We start from the raw sequence: 19,519 nt of genomic DNA on the forward strand, positions 1-19,519 counted from the left end.
CCTGTGGAAGGGGCAAGAGTGTAGTCAAATGTCTGGTTCTAAATGGTTTCTGTGCCAGGGCCAGAGCGAACAAGAGCCTGCAGGCAATGGGTAGAAGCACAGGTTTCTTTTTTTCTTTTTCTTTTTTCTTTTCTTTTTTTTTTTTTTTGAAGAGTCTTGTTCTGTCGCCCAGGCTGGAGTGCAGTAGCACAATCTTGGTTCTCTGCAACCTCCACCTCCTGGGCTGAAGCGATTCTCCAGCCTCAGCCTCCCAAGTAGCTGGATTACAGGTGTGTGCCACCACACCTGGTTAATTTTCTATTTTTAGTAGAGACAGAGTTTCACCATGTTGGCCAGGCTGATCTCAAACTCCTGGCCTCAATCAATCTGCCCACCTCAGCCTCCCAAATGCTGGGATTACAGGTATGAGCCACCATGCCGAGCCTGGAGTACAGATTACTAAGCAGACTGTCTTTAGGGAGGTAACTGGTGAGCTCTGTGGAGACAGGATTGGAGGAAGAGCTTGCAGGTAGGAGGCCAGGAACAGGCCATAGGTGGTACAGGCAAGAAATATGATGGCGTTGATATTGACGAAGAGAAGAGGTTTCATTCTAGAGCCATTTTTGAAATACATTTGAAGCCGGGCGCGGTGGCTCAAGCCCGTAATCCTAGCGCTTTGGGAGGCCAAGGCGGGTGGATCACAAGGTCAAGAGATCGAGATCATCCTGGTCAACATGGTGAAACCCCGTCTCTACTAAAAATACAAAAAAAAAAATTAGCTGGGCATGGTGGCGCGTGCCTGTAATCTCAGCTACTCAGGAGGCTGAGGCAGGAGAATTGCCTGAACCCAGGAGGTGGAGGTTGCGGTGAGCCAAGATCGTGCCATTGCACTCCAGCCTGGGCACCAAGAGCGAAACTCCGTCTCAAAAAAAAAAAAAAAAAGAAATACATTTGACAGGTTCTGATGAGGCAGTGGATTTGGGGAAAGGATAAGGAGCAAAGACGGAGGATTCAATAGAAATGTTTTGTTAGTTGGCTTGGAAGCTGGATAGGTGGAGAAATCAACTAAGCGGAGAAGGAAGTTTTTCTTGGAGTAAGGATGTGGAGGAGATAATGAATTCAAATTTGAATGTTATTAAGAGCAAATACAGCCAGGCTTGGTGGCCCACGCCTGTAATCTCAGCACTTTGAGACAGTGAAGTGGGTGGATTGCTTGAGTCCAGGAGTTTGAGATCAGCCTGGGCAACACAGCGAAACCCCGTCTCCACAAAAACAAAAACAAAAAAATGCAAAAATTAGCCAGGCGTGGTGGCCTGTGCCTGTAGTCCCAGCTACAAGGGAGGCTGAGGTGGGAGGATCACTTGAGCCTGGGAGGTCGAGGCTGCAGCGAGTCAAGATTGCACCACCACACTCCAGCCTGGGTGACCGAGGAAGACCCTGTCTCGGAAAAAAAAAAAAGTGAATACGAAAGGGAATGAAGTATTGATTTATGCCACAACATGGTTGACCCTTGAAAATATGAGGCTATGGCTCATTGGTCTAAGGGTATGATTCTCGCTTAGGGGAGAGAAAATATGATGCTAAGTGACAGAAGCCAGTTGTCAAAAGCCACCTATTATATGGTCCCATGTATATGAGATGTCCAGAAAAGGCAAATCCATAGAAACAGAAAGTAGACCAGTGGTTGCCAGGGGCTGGGGGAATTGAGGAGTGACAGCCAGTGGGTACAGGGTTTCATTCTGGGTTGATATAATGTTCTAAAATTGTGTTGATGGTTGCACAACTCTGTGAATACACTAAACATTGTTGAATTATACACTTTAAAATGAGTGAATTGCCAGGCACAGTGGCTCATGCCTATAATCCCAGCACTTTGGGAGGCCGAGGCGGGTGGATTGCCTGAGCTCAGGAGTTCGAGACCAGCCTGCCCAACATGGTGAAACCCCATCTCTACTAAAAATACAAAAATTAGCTGGGCATGGTGGCACAGGCCTGTAATCCCAGCTACTTGGGAGGCTGAGGCAGGAGAATTGCTTTAACCCAGGAGGCAAAGGTTGCAGTGAGCCGAGATTGCACCACTACACTCCAGCCTGGTGATAGACTGAGACTCCATCTCAAAAAAAAAAAAAAAAAAAAAAGGGATGAATTGTATAATACGCAAATTATATCTCAATAAAAGCTGTTATGGTTTTTAAAAGAATGATCATGGTTACAGCATTTTGGTATAGGAAGATGCAAAGGTTCTGGAGATGGATGCTGGTGATGGTCGTACAACAATGTGACTATATTAAATGCCACTGAACTGTATGTTAAAAAATGGTTACAATGGTAAATTTTGTTATGTATATTTTAGCACTAAAAGAGAGTGAATACATACGTGATTGGTGGGTTAGATGGGGCTGGGTGGAGACGATATTCCCTGTGTTTTAACTACTCCAATAATACCCCCATACTACTTCCCAAACAGGAAATCAATATTACAATAACCACTACCCCATTACGTCTGGGTTCAGAGAAACCAAGACCAGTGGCCTGAGCTAACGGTGAGACACCACAGTCATCCCCTAGACTGTGAAGGCCCCAAAGCAGACAGTCAACCTCAGATGAATCCTCAAGCCCCAGAGGCTATGGAACTTAATTGAAAAGTCTCTGAACCAGGAGCTCACTTAATAAGAGATGGCACAACCCTTTTCTAGCACGACTTATTAAATAGAGTCAGTCAAATCAAGTTCCTCTTCTCAAAAATAATTACAGACCAGCCCGAGGCAAAAGTGGGAAGTAAGTCGAGTTCATCTTGTTTGTTTTGCTTGCCAGCTCTGGGTTTAGGATTCCATTCCCCGGCTGAAGTTTTCTTTTCTGGACCACAGAGGCTCTCAAAGTGTGGTCCTCAGCCCAGCAGCAGCTGCATGCGGGAACTTGTTAGAGATGCATGCTGGGGACCCCACCCCAGGCCTTCTGGGTCAGTATCTCTGGGGCTGGGACCCAGTGACCTGTGTTTTGATCAGCAGCTCAAATGTGAGAATCTGGCTGTACCTCAGCTCCTCAGAGCCAAGGTGAATGCTCTGTCATCTGATGAACTAACTGCTTGGTCCTTGGTCATGAAAATGGGCTCAAGGGAGCTACCAGTGACGCATAGCCCTGAGCTGGTAAAACTGACTTGTTTTGTGAAATATATTAGTATTATTATCATTACAAAAGTAATCTATGCTCAGTATTTTTAAAAATAAAACAGGCCAGGCACAGTGGCTCACACCTGCAATCCCAGCACTTTGGGAGGCCAAGGCAGGAGGATTGCTTAAGCCTAGGAGTTTAAGGCCAGCCAGAACAACATAATGAGATCCCATCTCTATAAAAACAAAATAGTAAAAAGCATGGTGGCATGCGCCTGTAGTCCCAGCTACTCAGGAGGTTGAGGTGGGAGGATTGCTTGTGCTCAGGAGGCCGAGGCTGCAATAAACAATGATCACATCACTGTCTTCCAGCCTGAGTGACAGAGTGAGGCCCTTTCTCAAAAATAAAATAAAACATTAAAGATACAGTGTATAAGGTGAAAATCTTCCATCATCTCACAATTACCAATTACTGCAGAGATAATTGATAATCACTGTTAACTCTTGAAGGAATATTTTTTCAGACATTTTTTAAAGTGTGTAATGATACTAAGATATATGATGATTTCCACCTATTATCACTGTAATTTTTTGAAGCTGGTAACTCCTCTTTAGTGCTCTAATGATGGAAATTGAGAACCTTAAAAAGGGGATACTATTTTCCCTGGAGGACTCTCAAATCACCTCTTTTTTTTCCTACATTTGAATGCATTTCAAAACCTTCTTCTGTGAAGAAATTAGAATTTGTGACAAAAATGCTAAAGCAAGGCCGGGCGCGGTGGCTCAAGCCTGTAATCCCAGCACTTTGGGAGGCCAAGGCAGGTGGATCACGAGGTCGAGAGATCGAGACCATCCTGGTCAACATGGTGAAACCCCGTCTCTACTAAAAATACAAAAGATTAGCTGGGCATGGTGGCACGTGCCTGTAATCCCAGCTACTCAGGAGGCTGAGGCAGGAGAATTGCCTGTTCCCAGGAGGCAGAGGTTGCGGTGAGCCAAGATCGTGCCATTGCACTCCAGCCTGGGTAACAAGAGCAAAACTCTGTCTCATAAAAAAAAAAAAAAAAAAAAAAAAAAAAAGCTAAAGCAATTCTCTGATACTCTTTAATGAGATTAAGCCCTTGTCAGGGAGACCGCTCCCTCCATCCCCTGCTCCCCCTCCCCCACTAGCTGTCAGAAGTCTAGTGATGTTTAGCCATTCTTTCCCCTTGTGTCCAGTCTGACAACGATCATCTAACCATTCCGTTCCCAGAAAATGTTCCAACCAAGAGGGAATAAGAGGGAATCTTGGGGCTGGGTGTGGTGGTTCACACCTGAAATCCAACACTTTGGGAGGCCGAGGCGGGTGGATCACCTGAGTTCAGGAGTTTGAGACCAACCTGACCAACATAGCGAAACCCCATCTCTACTAAAAATACAAAAAATTAGCCAGGCATGGTGGTATGCACCTGTAATCCCAGCTAATTCGGCGGCTGAAGCAGGAGAAGCTCTTGAACCCAGAAGGTGGAGGTTGCAATGAGCCGAGATCACGCCACTGCACTCCAGCCTAGCTGATAAGAGTGAGACTTTGTCTCAAATTAAAAAAAAAAAGAGGGAATCTTGAATCTTGAAAAAAACTTTGACATGTGTTCATAATTAAATTTTCTGGAAAGTTTTATATAAGCCTCAGTCTTTCATAACTGTAAACAACACACACAAAAACTATCAGATACAGACTAGACCTTTTCTCAGTGCCTGAATAAAGGAATGAAAATGTTTGACCTGCCATAAAGTAGTTATGGGTCTTTTGAAAGTCTCTCTGGGCAACAAGGATGATCTTAAGATAATAATCACAACCATTTACGGAGGAGGGGCCTGCGATACTCTTTTATCTGCTTTTAAATTCTCACAACAGTGTCAGTTGTATGTTAGTATTAACATTGTACAAAGGAGGGAACTCGAGTTCAGAGAGGCTAAATGTCATGCCCAATCAATGTCCTTTAGCAGGAGAGAGCAGGCCTGGGAATGTAAAGTCAGCTGTGTCTGATTCCATTAGAAAGGATGACATCATCTGAAATAGGACAAAACAGCTAATTTGTTTTCATGGTTTAGAACTCCTATGCAATGGTATTAATATAAAATGTTAATGAGTCCTCGTGAGTGTTTTGCTTCGTATGAAATCTGGATACATATAAAATGCTCATGGTATAACAGTAAGTGACAAAACAGATGACACATTTACACATCCCCAATTGCCTTTTTTTTTTTTTTTTTTTTGAGATAGGGTCTCACTCTGTCACCCAGACTGAAGGAGCACAGTGGCACGATCTCAGCTCACTGCAACCTCTGCCACCTGAGTTCAAGCAATTCTCCTGCCTCAGCCTGCCTGCCGAGTAGCTGGGATTACACGCACGTACCATGACTCGCCCCCGACTCGACAGAGTCTTGTTCTGTTGCCCAGGCTAGAGTGCAGTGGCTCAATCTCGGCTCACTGCAACCTCCACCTCCTGGGGGTTCGAGCAATTCTCCTGCCTCAACTTCCTGAGTAGCTGGGATTTCAGGCACGGGCCACTGCACCCAGCTAACTTTTGTATTTTTAGTAGAGCTGATGTTTCACCATCTTAGTCAGGCTGATCTCAAACTCCTGACCTCGTGATCCACATGCCTCGGCCTCCCAAAGTGCTGGGATTACAGGCATGAGCCATCACACCTGGCTCTAATGTTTGTATTTTTAGTAGAGACTGGGTTTCACTATGTTGGCCAGGCTGGTTTTGAACTCCTGACCTCAAATGATCCACCTGCCTCAGTCTCCCAAAGTGCTGGGATTACAGGCATGAGCCACCACACTTGGCCTCTCAGCTTCCTTTTAACTTAGAAAATACATTAAAAGCTTTGCAAATACTCCAAAATGTGAAAAGGTCATCCTAAAGCCATGTGGCTGTCATTGACCCTTTTTCCTTCTATTTTCTGAGCCAGCAGAGCATAGAAGTGTCTGTGCCACCAGCCTGGGCATGATGACTTTAGAATTCACCTGGTACTAGCTGCTGTGTAACCTTGGGAGGTTTCTTTGTTATTGTTGTTGTTATTGAGATAGGGCCTCACTCTGTCACCCAGGCTGGAGTGCAGTGGTGCAATCATGGCTCACTGCAGCCTCCACCTCCTGGGCTTAAGCAATCCTCCTACTTCAGCCTCCTGATTAGCTGGGACTACAGGCACCCGCCACCATGCCTGGCTAATTTTCATATTTCTTTGTAGAGATGGGGATCTTACCATGTTGCCCAGGCTGGTCTTGAACTCCTAGACTCAAGTGATCCTCCTAACTGGGCCTCCCAAAGTGTTGGGATTATAGGTGTGAGCCACTGCATCCAGCCGGGAGGTTTCTTAACCTCTCTGTGACTCAGGTTCCCCATCTGTAAAATGGGGAGAATAGTGTCTACTTCACAGGGTTGTCGTTGAGGCAGTAATGTCTTGTAAAGTGCCCAGGATAGTGACTGGCACTGTTCCAGGTTTTCTTTAACAAGCATAACTTTAATAATGGGAAAATTTGCTTTTAAAGGCTATTATACCTTTATTAATTTATGACTTTCCTTTCTTGAATATCTTAGAATCAGTAATGAATATAATTGAACAAATAAACACTTAAAAACTATTAGAGGACTTTGAAGTGAGCATCTAATTTTACAATTCTAGCAAAGTCTTTAAAAATACACATTTCTGCTCAACCCCAGCACACTGACCCCTTGTGTTTATCATCTCTTCCTCTCAAATCCTGGTAAAGTGATAGCAAAGAAATAAAAGTGAGGCCAGGCGTGCTGGCTCACGCCTGTAATCTTAGAACTTTTGGGAGGCTGAGGTGGGCAGATCACTTGAAGTCAGGAGTTCAAGACCAGCCTGGACAACATGGTGAAACCCTATCTCTAATAAAAAAAAACAAAAACAAAACCAAAAAACACTACAAAAGTTAGCCAGGCAGGGTGGTGGGCGCCTGTAATTCCAGCTACTGGAGAGGCTGAGGCAGTAGAATCGGTTGAACCTGGGAGGTGGAGGTTGCAGTAAGCCAAGATTGGGCCACTGCACTCCAGCCTAAGCAACAGAGCAAGACTCCATCTCCAAAACAAAAATTATTATTTAATTAATTAACTAAGGGGAAATCCTCCCAGAAGGACAAGGAGAACAGGAGAGGAAGCATCAAAGGGCTCGGGATCTCAAGGTACTGTTGGGGTTCAAACAGCAGCCCGGGAGGGGTAACAGGCTTAGCAGGAAGTCACCAAAGTGGGTTGGAAGTCTATACTCAACCAAACCATCAATTAAATATAAAGGTGGAATAATGACATTTTCAGACATGTAAGGACTTCAGATACATACCTTCCATGTCCTCTTTTTACAGAACGTCAGAAAGATGTGCTACACAGCCAAAAAAAAAAAGGAGTATGTTAAGACAGCGGAAACATGAGGCCCATGAAACGAGGGATCCCACACACAAAAGCAGTGAGAGAGAAACCCCTGGATGGCACTGTGTGGCAGGTCAGTTCAGCTTGAACAGAATGGAGACTCTAGGAGGGAAGTGTGGTTTAAGTGAGTGTTTGGAACATGCTATTGATAAGCCTCAGCAGATATAATGGAGGATCTATATGTTGGGCAGAATAATGTGCCCCCCCAAAGATGTTCACACCCTAATCTGTGGAGCCTGTGAATACGTTGTTATATGAAACAAATTAAGGTTGCAACTGAAATCAAGGTTGCCAATTAGCTGCTCTTGGGATGGAAAAATTATCCTGGGTTGCACAAGTAGACCCAATGTAATCATAAGGACCCTTCAATACAGAACAGGGAAGAAGAAAGTGTGGGAGTCATGACATAGCATGAGAAAGACTTGACTGGCCATGGCCAGCTTTGAAGATGGAGGGTGGCCACCAGCCAAGGAGTGTGGAAGCTTCTCGAAGCTGGAAAAAGCAAGAGAATGAATTCTCTAGAGCTTCCAGAAGGAATGCAGCACTGTCAACACCTTAATTTTAGCCCAGTTAGATCCACTTTGAACTTCTGGCCTAGTTATAGTAGCCATAGGGAACTAATGGATTTGAATGAGTGTCTAAAACTAAGCAGGTAAGAAAATGAAAGGCAGTTACCGACATTGGGAAAAACTAAGTTGTGAAAAAAAGAAAACAATCTATGTATAATTGACCTGGTTCAGCAATATTAAAAAAGAAATTTTAAAAACAGCAAAAAAGAGAGAGAAAAGCCAATATTTATGTGACTGGATAATATCAAGCAATTAACATTGATTAACCAAAAAGTGTGATAATAATAAATTCGTAGGCTTTGGGGTTGGAAGGCAGGGGAGTAAGAGAGGAAAATCCTTATCTATTACTGGAGAAACTCAATAGACAGTGCCTAAAATTCATAAATCAAGACATAGCAGACTAGGGACAGTGGCTCATGCCTGTAATCCCAGCACTTTCGGAGGCTGAGGCGGGTGGATCACTTGAGGTCAGGAGTTTGAGATCAGCCTGGCCAACATGGTGAAACCCCATCTCTACTAAAAATACAAAAGTTAGCCAGACGTGGTGGCGTGCACCTGTAGTCCCAGCTAGTTGGGAGGCTGAGGCAGGAGAATAGCTTGAACCTGGGAGGCAGAGGTTCCAGTGAGACGAGATCATACCACTGCATTCCAGCCTGGGTGACAGAGCCAGACTCCATCTCAACAACAACAAAATAGCAAACCATTTAGATGCAGCGAGGTAAATCCAGAAGAAACGGACCTAAGAGGTGGAGCTAGATTCCCCTGGTGAGTGGAACTGAAGGATAAAAAGTGATACAGCAGGGGACTGCTGTATAAGAAGATAAGCCTTATTTAGGACTGTTGTTTAAACTATGTGTATATCTGTTTCCTATGGTTGCTACAGAAAATTAGTACAAACTTAGTGGCTTAAAACAATTCAAATGATTATATTCCAATTCTAGAGGTCAGAAGTCTGAAATATGATAGGTCTCGCTGGGCTGAAATCAAGGTGTCAGCACTCCCTCTGCTGGCTTTAGCGGAGGATCCTTTCCCTGGCCTTTCCCAGCTTCTAGAAACTGGAGGCTGCACGCATGCCTGGGTTGGTGGCTTTTTGCAGACAGCAATCACATCATTCCAAACTCTGCTTCCATCGTCATGTCTCCTTCTATGACTCTCCTGTCTCCCCGTTTCCTTTATAAGGGCCCTTGTGATGACACTGAGCCCACCTGGATAATCCAGAATAACCTGCCCATCTCCAGACCCTTAACTTAATCACGTCCACATCTGCACAATCCCTTCTAACAGGTAAGGAAACCTATGCACAGGTTCCAGGGATTATAATGTAGACATGGGAGGAGGAGGAGGAGACATTATTCTGCTTATCCCAATGTGTCTGTATTACTTTGATAAAAATATTTTTCAAAACATGTGCTCCTTGACCCAACAACTCTACTTCTAGGAATTGATGCTATTAGAGTAATAATTAGCCATGTAAACAAAAATCTATGTTCATAGACATTGTTTATAAGGCTAAAAAAGCATAAACAACTATATGTTCATGATAAAAAGGTTTAAGGTACAGTCTAAGAAAGACTAAAAGACTACTATGTAACAAACATTTTGCTACAGAGCTTTTTTTGACAGGGTCTGGCTCTGTCACCCAGGCTAGAGTGCAGTGGTGTGATCTCAGCTCACTACAGCCTCCACCTCCCGGGTTCAAGGAATCCTCATGTCTCAGCCTCCAAGTAGCTGGTATTACAGGTGCATGCCACTACACCTGGCTAATTCTTAAATTTTTAGTAGAGATGGGGTTTCACCATGTAGGCCAGGCTGTTCTCAAACTCCTGGCCTCAAGTGATCCTCCCCACCAGACCTCCCAAAATGATGGGATTACAGGCGTGAGCTACTGTGCCCAGCCATAGAACTTTTTAATGAATGGAAAAAGTGACAACAGCAAATTACAAGATGGTATGTTAACAACTATTCAGTTTTTTTGTTTTTTTTTTTTTTTTTTTTTGAGACAAGGTCTGGCTCTGTCACCCAGGCTGGAGTGCAGTGGTACAATCTTGGCTCACTGCAACCTCCGCCTCCCAGATTCAGGAACTTCTTCCGCCTCAGCCTCCTGAATAGCTGGCACTACAGGCGGGCACCACCACATCTGATTAATTTTTTTGTATTTTTGGCAGAGAGAGGTTTTGCCATGTTGCCTAAGCTGATCTCAAACTCCTGGGGCTCAAGTGATCCACCTACCTCGGCCTCCCAAAGTGCTGGGATTACATGAGTGAGCCACTGCACCCAGCCAACAACTATTCAATTTTTGTTTACAAACTGTGCATGTATAATGTGTAGGAAAATGAGCTTTTTTTTTTTTTTGAGACAGGGTCTTTCTCTGTCACCCAGGCTAGAGTGCAGTGGCATGATCACAGTTCACTGTAGCCTCAACCTCCTTACCAGACTCAAGCAACCCTTCCATCTCAGCCTCAAGTGGGTGGTACTATAGGTGCGCCACCATACTCGGATGAAAAATGAGCATTTTTGCATATGTAGGTATGCACATGTATATATTATATGTACATATACATATATAGAAACAGAGAGTAGAAGAGTGTGTGTGTGCATGCAAAGTAGGTGTATATGTGCCAAAAGTACACAAGGATTTTTTTTCCCCAGAGACAGGGTCTCACTGTCTCACCCAAGATGGAGTGCAGTGATGTGATCACAGCTCACTGCAGCCTTGACCTCCTGGGTTCAAGTGATCCTCCCACCTCAGCCTCCTGAGTAGCTGGGACCACAGGTGTGTACCACCATGCCCAGCTAATTTTTTTCTGATGTTTTGTAGTGACAGGGTCTCATTATGTTGCCAGGCTGGTCTCAAACTTCTGGGCTCAAACAATCATCCCTCTCCTCAGCCTCCCAAAGTGCTGGGATCACAGGCATGAGCCACTGTGCCCGCATACAAGGACTGAGACCAAACTGTTAACCGTGCTTACCACTGAATAGCAGGCATACAGGTCACTTTAATGTTCTTCTTTACACTTTCCCATACTTTCTAGGATTTCTTTTCCTGTATGAAGCATGCATTACTCATAACCAGAAAATAATCTTCCATTTTATGTAAGGAAGTAACTTTTTTTTTTTGAGATGGAGTCTCTGTCACCCAAGCTGGAGTGCAGTGGCACAATCTCAGCTCACTGCAACCTTTGCCTCCTGGGTTCAAGTGATTCTCCTCCCTCAGTCTCCCAAGTAGTTGGGACTACAGGTGCCCTCCACCACACCTGGCTAATTTTTTGCATTTTTAGTAGAGACGGGGTTTCATCGTGTTAGCCAGGATGGTCTTGATCTCCTGACTTTGTCATCTGCCCGCCTCGGCCTCCCAAAGTGCTAGGATTACAGGCATGAGCCACTGCACCTGGCCAAGAAGTAACTTTTTAAAACGAGCATCTGAGACCCTAGGGACTAACTGCAGCAAGCAGTTGTCACCAAAAATTACACATGTAGGAATTAGGCTAAGAAAAAATATGTCAACTATGTTAACTAATGCTCTCCAGAATGTGGTTTAGCTATACATGTTCTAGAAGTATGTTGGAGCCGGCTATAAATCTACGTATCTTGTTCTCTTTAGATTCTTGGTTTGAACTAAGGTCTATGAGGCCAGAACATCTTGGAGGACGCTGCATGTCATCTGATTTCTAGGCATCATTTAAAAAAGGCAGCTCGATTCCCCTTCTTGACCATTAGGTGGGGCAAGAAAGCTGTAGAAGAGTTCCTACCTGCTAAAACATGAACAGGAAGATACCAAATGGCAGAAAAAGCAGTTAGAACTGTTCAGAAGTCATCCCCATCCAGTTGAGTTACATGTATGCTAATTTTTTCCTAGGGTGAAAACTGTTTCCAGAGAGTTTTCTAGAGAATACCAAGTTGAGAGTCTATAAAATGTGTTTCTATACCTAAAAATCATACCTGTAACCAGGACTTTTTTCTAACATTTGAAATTAAAATATCTCAGGTTGAAAAGCTGAGATATCATTTTTCATGGGTCAGATTGGCAAAAATTCAAAAGCTTATCAATACACTCTGCTGGCCAGACTGTGGGGCAAATGGCACTCTCATCCACTACTGGCCCAACTCCCATAGAGAAGAGCTGGCAATACCTAACAACATTCCATATACATTTTACCCTTCAGCCCAGCAATCTCATTTTCTTTGGAATTTACTCTGAAGATTTACCTCCAACAATATGAAAATAAAAATGCACAAGTTTATTGATTACAGCATAATTTGTAATTGTAAAATATCAAACTACCTAAATGTCCAAAAATAAGATATGGTTGAATAAGTTATGGTACAGCTACACAGTGAAGTACTATGCAGCTATAAAGAAGAATGAGGGCAGGTGTGGTGGCTCACATCTGTAATTCCAGCACTTTGGGAGGCCGAGGCCGGCAGATGACCTGAGGTCAGGAGTTTGAGATCAGCCTGGCTAACATGGTGAAACCCTGTCTCTATTAAAATTACAACATTAGCCAGGCATGGTGGCGTGTGCCTGTAATCCTAGCTACTCGGGAAGCTGAGGCAAGAGAATCATTTGAACCCAGGAGGCGGAGGTTGCAGTGAGCCAAGACCACACCACTGCACCACACTCTAGCCTGGGAAACAGAGGGAGACTCCATCTCAAAAATAAAAAAGAAAAAGAAAAAAGAAAAGAAGACAACCTTATAAACTGGTATGTAAGGAACAATTTCCAAGATTTCTTAAGTGAAAAAAGCAAAGTATAAAAGAGAATATAGAGGATACTACCTTCTGCACATGAAAAAGGGGGAAAAGAAAACATATATGTATCTCCTTGTCTATACCAAAAAATGCACAGGAACGAGAAACCAGAAGTTTGTCACCTACAAGGAGTTGAAGGGAATAGTATTGAAGGAATACAGGAGGAAGTGACACTTCCCTGAGTATACCTTTTGGAATAGCTTCACTTGTGGAAGTATGTTAATGTTCTACATATTCCAAAAATCAAATCAAATAAACATGGATGGCGGGGAGAGCTGACACTGAAAACAAGTTGAAAAAAACAACAACTGTATTTCCAATGAAGAACATGACCATATCACCGGGGTAGGCATGGAGGAGACTAATGCAAGTAATTCATGTACAGAGTATTTGTCCATATACCTTCTGTCTTTGGGGCGTGGCACTAGAAAACCACAAACAAATCCTGAACTATTTTTACTAGGTTTGTTTCCTGCTGTGGTATAAGTGAAGCAATTCTGAAACTATTTTAGATGTATTATGGGATTGAGCAAACGATTAAATGGTTTGATGTTGGGAGCCAGGGTTCTCAGTGTGGAAGAAGAAACATACAAATATAAAATAGGAGAAGGCAAGGAAGAATCCTACAGAGATGGATGTTAGGTGCCAGTGTGACCTCATCATTTCTAAAATATGTATATATGTAGCATGTGTGTGTATGTTTCCTAGATATGGCTGCAGAAAAGGCTTGTAAGAAAGACATTCCAGTGGCAATGGGCACTAGGGCCCAAGCCTAGGACTCTAATACCATTCACCACTAAAAGAAACCAGGACTCCTTAGAGAAATGACTGATTTCAAGCCTGGGGCAGGTAATGTCCAAGATAAAGACAAAAATACCTTGTTATGCCTCAGAGTAAAGAATGGCTAAAAAGAAATGATAGGTGCACATCACAATTTGCAATTGCAAAAATATGGAACCAGCTCAAATGCTCATCAGTCAATAAATGAAGAAAATGTAGTATATATGTGTGTGTAACACACACACACACACACACACACACACACACACATATATTAGGAAGGAGGCCCTCTTTAAAAACCAGAATGGTCTTCATTTTGGGTTTGTCTGATGATTCTTTGTAATTACATTCAAGTTCTGCATTCCCAGCCAACATACCATATTAGTGATGTTGTGTTCTCTATTGCTAGCGGTGGAGAATCCAAATCCATGTCACACGGCATCAAAATATCTTCCAGTAGCAAACCTGTATGAGTCTGCAGCAACCTCAATTATTGCCTCCTAGAAGAAAGAACTGGACTGAGGGGCACAAGGCAGAAGGAGAGATCGAGGCAAGTTTTAGAGCAGGAATGAAAGTTTATTACAAAGCTTTAGAGCAGGAATAAAAGAAAGGAAAGTATACTTGAAAGAGGGTCAAGCAGGCAACTTGAAAGGCAAGTGCACGATTTGAATTTTTGTTTTATAGGCTGGCAGACTTCTGGGGTCTTGGGTTACTTCTCCCAACTCTCGAGATCTTATTGGGAAGCTGCTGATCACCATTATTTTAGAGAGACAGTAAACCACCGCCTGACTATCACCTGATGGTTGCCTGACACTCCTGGTATGTGGGTGGGGGGAGCCCTCTTCTGCCCTGCTCATACCAGACTAGCTACCCACTGTAACAGTATCACATTGATTGCCATCTGCCCCTCCTTGGTGATGTTAATTTTGATCCCCTAGACAAGGAGTTGTCCTTTCTTTCTACTGTATAATTGCCATTTTTTCCTTCCTGCCTTGCAATAAATAAGCAATCTGTGAGAAGATACTTTTACACATCAAAATATCCTGCTCCTCATCAAAACTGCCTCATACATTTAATATCTATTGATGACTTTTTTTTTTTTTTTTTTTTTTTTTTGCCTCAAGTGATCCTCTCATCTCAGCTTCCCTAAGTACTGGGATTACAGGTATGAACCACCGTGCTTGGCCCAAAAAAATATAGTTTTAATTATCATGAATACATAATAGTTCTACATATATATGGGGAATATGCGATACTTTGATATAAGCATACAATGTGTAATGATCACATCAGGGTAATTGGGATATGCATCACTTTAAACATTTATTATTTCTTTGTGTTAGAAACATTCCAGTTCTGGCTGGGCATGGTGGCTCACACCTGTAATCCCAGCACTTTGGGAGGCTCAGATAGGTGGATCTCTTGAGGTCAGGAGTTCGAGACCAGCCTGGCCAATATGGTGAAACCCTGTCTCTACTAAAAATACAAAAATTAGCTGTGTGTGGTGGCACACACCTGTAATCCCAGTTACTTGGGAGGCTGAGGCAGAAGAATCGCTGGAACCTAGAGGGGAGGCTGCAGTGAGCCAAGACTGCCACTGCACTCCAGCCTGGGTGATAGTGCAAGACTCTCAAAAACAAACAAACATTCCAGGTCCATTCTTTTCTTTTTATCACTCTTTTCTTTTGAATGGATAAAGCAAATATGGTACATATATACAATGGATTATTATTTAGCCATAAAAATAATGAAATTCTGTCATTTGCAACAACATGGATAGAACTGGAGGACTTTATGTTAAGTCAAATAAGCCAGGCACAGAAAGACAAATATCACATGGTCTCACTTAAAAGAAACAAACTTGAATTCATACAGAGAAGCATGATGGTTACCAGAGGCTGGGAAGGGTGGTGGGGAGGGGCCGGTAAGGAGGAGATGGTTGGGTACAAAACGAGTTTGATACATGGAGTAAGACCTAGTGTTCCATAGCATAATAGGGTGACTATAATTAACCTCCAAGCCTATCAGTGAAAAGGAAAATTACAAGACCTCTGTTCTCAAAATGTTAAGAATTTGAAGTGGAAAAAGGTGAACTAAAATATTGGTAGAAATGTCCATATGGAAAAATAGGTAGAATTTGGATCAGTGGCAAGGAGGGAAGAGGCTGGGGCGGTGAATCAATATGCCAAGGCTTGGGGTCAGAAGGAAGCCCACCGAGGGTGACCAGTAACACATGTTCTCACATAGCACCTGGCTCAGAGCAGATGCACAGAACCTGATGGTTCATGCCGGCGTCTTCAGGAAACCACAGAACAGAGGTCTCCTGGGAGAGCTGCTGGGAGACAAGCTTGGGTAGTAGAAAACCTGAAAGGCAGCACACCTCCCCACCTTTCTCTTCAAGTAGCTCATAAGCCAGGTGCTAGATTTTGAACTTTTTTTTTTTTCTATAGGTACCAGGAAGTCACTGTAAGATTTTGCCTAAGAAGGTGGCCCTTTAGTCATTCAGCAAGTATTTGTCTTTGTTAGTTCTGAGGCAGGCACTGATCTAGATAGAGGGGAGAGATAAACAGGTCCTTATTTGTTGTGCTTGGTTTTAAGCAGGGGTGTGTTTGGGTATTCCGGGAACCCAGAGGAGGGGCAGCTAACTTAGTGAGGCTGGGTTGGGAAGGCCACCAATATGAGTCTTGTTTATCCAGATGGTCACCTGGGTTGCTGACGCCTTTCGGCTACTGTGAATAATGCTGCAATTAACATTGCCATACAAGTGTCTGAGTCCCAGTTTTCCATTCTTTGGGGGAATACACCCATCAGAGGAATTGCTGGGCCATATGGTAATTCTATGTTTAGGTTTTTGAACATTATTTTGGGAACTTTTTTTCACCATAGTTGTTAAGAGACCATTAAGTTAGTAGCACTGTGTTCCCTGCAATCACTTGCTGAAATTGCCATCAGGGAGAACTCAACATGAAAGTCAATTTATTCTTTACTAAATATTATAATGGATATCATTAGAAGGGATTAGAATTTGGGATGATAATTTACATTAGAAAATTATTTGTAAAGTTTAATCTAGTTTTTAACATCTTAAATGATGTATACATCAAAACAAACAAAACCCCTAAATTTAATTTATTTGTTTGAGACAGAGTCTTACTCTGTCATCTAGGCTGGAGTGCAGTGGTGGGATCCTGGCTCACTGCAATCTCTGCCTCTCGGGTTGAGGCAATTCTCCTGCCTCAGCCTCCTGAGTAGCTGGGATCAGCCTGGTCTCAAATTCCTAACCTCAGGTAATCCACCCATCTCTGCCACCCAAAATGCTGGGATTACAGGCATGAGCCACTGTACCCAGCCAAAACCCCTAAATTTTAATATAACTCAGGATTTTTTTTTTTTTTTTTTTTTTTGAGACGGAGTTTCGCTCTTGTTACCCAGGCTGGAGTGCAATGGCGTGATCTCGGCTCACTGCAACCTCCGCCTCCTGGGTTCAGGCAATTCTCCTGCCTCAGCCTCCTGAGTAGCTGGGATTACAGGCACGCGCCACCATGCCCAGCTAATTTTTTGTATTTTTGATAGAGATGGGGTTTCACCATGTTGACCAGGATGGTCTCGATCTCTTGACCTCGTGATCCACCTGCCTCGGCCTCCCAAAGTGCTGGGATTACAGGTGTGAGCCACCGCGCCCGGCCCATAACTCAGGATTTTATAAAACATTTTTAGTGTCCTGGGAATGAGATTCTATTCTTTGTCCTGTACAACAGGTACATTTTAATATCATATAAACTTTAAACATGATTTAAACATGTGACTACCTGCAAAGACTGAATATATGTAATAAAGTATAATCTCAACTACCAAAACAATGAAGCTGAGAAAAAAGACTAATGAGAAAATACCAAAATGTTAGTCTGCACTAAACATTTATGAGCAGTGGGATTATAGACAAATTTTTCTCCTTTACATACTATTCTATGTACTTTGTCAAGGACAAAATTTCAACAGAGTTTCAAAGATCTGACTGGCTTTAACAGCGATTCATGAACCAATCTACAATCTAGAATCCAACCTACAAACTAGAAGGAAGTCCAATGAGCTAAACAAAGTGGTTGAGTTTTATAGGCAGAAAAAAGTGCAGGAAGGCAGGAACGAGGAACAAAAAGAGAATTGGCCATTTCAAGGTTACTTTCCCCACAGGGATATAAGTGAAATCTTGCTGGCTTAATGGAATTTGGCTATTGTCTCTTCTGATTTGTTGGAAGCTCAGATCTTCTAAGTAAACAACTTAGGTTTCTGTTTGGTGATATGGAACCTTAGCATAAGCGACACCTTTTTGGGCCTGTTGTCTTTTCTTTAACAACCGTTGATCAGGGAAAAAAGTTGGTTTCTTTTTAAAGAAAAGCAGTAAGATGAATTTTTTTTTTTTTTTGAGATAGGGTCTCACTCTCACCCAGACTTGGGTGCAGTTTGGTGATCACAGCTTACTGCAGCCTCAATCTCCCAGGCTCAACTGATCCTCCCACCTCAGCCTCCAAAGTAGGTGGGACTACAGGTGCAGGCCCCTACACTCAGCTAGTTTTTGTATATTTTGTAGAGATGGAGTTTCACCATGTTGCCCAGGCTGGTCTCGAACTCCTGAGCTCAAACAATCCACCCACCTCAGCCTTCCTAAGTGTTGGGATTACAGGCGTGAGCCACTGCACTCTGCCAAATTTAATTTTTTATTTATTGTTAAATATTATAAGTCAATAATTTTTATTTAAACCTCAACACAATACATATTTAAAATAAGCCTACCTACTTTTCATGACATGGGAGGAATGGCCAGGAGTTAAATCCCAATGAACTATAGTGAAGCAGCCAGCCTATAGAGGTAAAGCTAGTTTACATGGATTTTTGGTAACAGATACATAATGAATAGGATGAAATGTTCTTACTACTGTTTTAAAAAAGAAAGACTTTATTATATAAAAATGATACAACATTCACTATGTTTGATAGATACAGAAGAGTACAGTCACTCATAATCCCACCACTTAAAAAAATCAACAGTGTTAACAGTGGGTGAGTATGTTACCAAACCTCTCAATTCACTCGTATGTACAGACAGGATTGATGGTGGGAAACCCCAGACTTTTTATTCTAACAAGTTTTATTTATTTTATTTTTTGGGATGGAGTCTCGCTCTGCTGCCCAGGCTAGAGTGCAATGGCATGGTCTCGGCTCACTGCAACCTTTGCCTCCTGGGTTCAAGCGATTCTCTTGCCTCCGCCTCCCAAGCAGCTGGGATTACAGGCACATGCCACGGCACCCAGCTAATCTTTGTATTTTTAGTAGAGACAGGGTTTCACCATGTTGGCCAGGCTGGTCTCAAACTCCTGACCTCACGTCAAGTGATACATCCGCCTCAGCCTCCCAAAGTGCTGGGATTACAGGCATGAGACACTGTGCCTGGCCATCTAACAAGTTTTAGATTTAACTTCATTTGAATGTAAGAGAGAAAAATTAGAAATGAAATTGAAGGGGCTGCTGAACTTCAGATAAATGTTTCTTCATTGGTTCCTAAAAGGGATAAGTAAGCCAATGATACTCAAACTCAAGTATGTGCCAGAATCCCCTGGAGGATTTGTTAAATCACAGATTGCTTGGCCCCACCCCCAGGGTTTCTGATTCAGGAGGTCTGGGGTGGGGCCAAGAATCTGCATTTTTAACAAGTTATCAGGTGATGCTGATGTTGCTGGTCTGGGACCACACTTTGAGAACCACCGAATTAAGGTCAAGAAAGAAAAAAAAAAGATTGTGGAAAAACTTAAGGTTGGTCACTAGAGTTTCTCCCCTTATTATAATCTTAAGACATGACTTGACATGACACCTGGCCATGAATGATGACACGGTTAGTTCTTAGTCT

Source organism: Saimiri boliviensis, chromosome X (genome assembly GCF_048565385.1).
Source record: "Saimiri boliviensis isolate mSaiBol1 chromosome X, mSaiBol1.pri, whole genome shotgun sequence".
NCBI lineage: Eukaryota > Metazoa > Chordata > Mammalia > Primates > Cebidae > Saimiri > Saimiri boliviensis.